We start from the raw sequence: 2,020 nt of genomic DNA, 5'->3' as shown, positions 1-2,020 counted from the left end.
GCACCAGATACAGCGGTGCATACTGACGACGACGCGATGGACGAGGCGCACTCCGGCGGTATGCGATAAATAGTTGCACCCACAGCAACCTCACAATCTAGATATGTAGCTGCGGTACGAGCCTGCGTTATCACGACCGTCGCCATTGTCATTCATCGATTGTAAACTGGATATATGCGTCATAAATCCTGTGCTGGTGGAATGTAAATTGAGATTTGTTTCTGTGCGCGAAGCTTGTTGGTAAAGGCTCATTGGTGTGCTGTAAAATGTTCATTCTAATTGCTTCACATCTATACTCCATTTCACCTTCTATGCAAAAGTATTGCATTTTGCTGCAAGATTTAGAACTGGTTTACCTCATCACAGTCATTGCAATTTCCTTGTAGCAACGATATATACTGTAGCGACTGCTGAGAACAGGTCAATGTGTACTTGTGGTACATTGGGCATCCGAGAAATTGATTCTCAATTGACTATCAAGATGAAACTAGATTAGTGCAGGCTTGGTGACGCTTATTTTATTATTTACCATAGCCTTTTCTATATTCTCTAGAGAGCTTAGCTGATTAGGTAGCGAATAAATATCGTGATCAAACATGGAGGTGATGTAGATAATTCCTTCAATTTTTTTCAAAAACATTGATACAATTAGGTATGCTATCCTAATGGACAACCTTCTGCCATCTCTGAAAACAAGAATTCGAAAATTTCTCCTAGTTCCAGCGAACGCACAGCAACGCCGCGGCTACGGGCATCAATGATCATTCATCGACATCAACATCAGACCAGCAGCCGCACCCACCCTGCGTGTGAATTTGGAGACGGGGTCCTCCAGCACATATAATGATACATATCCTCAATATCTACTTGATTTTTAGGCCTATATGATTGCCTCGTTTGTGCCAATTGGCAGCACAATTCCTCAAGCCCTCCAGCTACTTTCTTTTTAGATCCAGCGTACCGTTTTGCATCGAATTCCCGGACGCTTCGAAAGCCGAAAACATTCATTGTTATTTCTCTTTTTGAATTGCCCGAATGAGTTCTCCTTTTCTAGGATTATTAGTACACGGATCAATTCTTAGACATTGAAACGTTATGAAAAATATTATTCTTCCGTGATTAGTGTTTAAAACTAGAAAATTTGTGATGATATGTCATGTTCAATAGCAAATTTTGTCTTGTAAAACTGCGGGTAAAGATTCAACATAAGAAAAGCTTAATACTTATTCATATTCCATCATTTACAAAGGGTAGTTGTGATTTATTAACATTTTGTTTTGTTCGAGATGAACTTCTGCGTTCATTTCATTTAACTTTTGCAGTATATTCGTGTCATTTGTTGAGTGCATGTTTTTCTGATCCATTTCTATTGAGAAGAAATAAAGTTATTAGAAGAATTATTCAGATATTTCTCAAACTTATTGTGAGACCTTTTTAGATTGAGGTACTGCTGTTTGTACCCTTCGAGAAATGGCTTATATCAACTCTCAAAGTCGCGCCCCTCAATCAGTTTCGGCTTCAACAAAAAGTGAGATAACACTTATTTTGACCATGCATCGATACTGAAGTTCAAACATATTCTTGTTTCTCATTGAGTTCCGAATTCGCTGTTGTACAGAGATCTGATTTCATTGCGTTTAGCATTTCCGAATCTCACCTTTACACAGAGCTCTAATCAGTCAGAGGGTTCAGCAGATCCACCTAATTCGTATCCGCTTCTTTCCTAATTAATCAGTGCTCTGGAGCTTGAAGATTCAAGTCGTCGGCTTCGTAACCAGCCTAAGATTGAGTTACGTTTTAATTATTTACTCCATTGACACCATCCAATAGGTGCAAAAGGTGGGTCAACTACAGGGCCCGATCTAGGGGGTCCGGGGGGGCCGTGGCCCCGGGCCCCCACAAATCTTATGTACCAAAATCAACCTTTTTTGTACTTTTTGGGGCCCCACATGCTGTCGGCCATTTGGGCCAGCAGGGACCATGTCCAAGGGCTTGACGACCCCTCCCCAGCTGTCTGTGA

This window comes from Armigeres subalbatus, chromosome 3, assembly GCF_024139115.2.
Source record: "Armigeres subalbatus isolate Guangzhou_Male chromosome 3, GZ_Asu_2, whole genome shotgun sequence".
NCBI lineage: Eukaryota > Metazoa > Arthropoda > Insecta > Diptera > Culicidae > Armigeres > Armigeres subalbatus.
Note: the sequence above shows the minus strand (reverse complement) of the source record.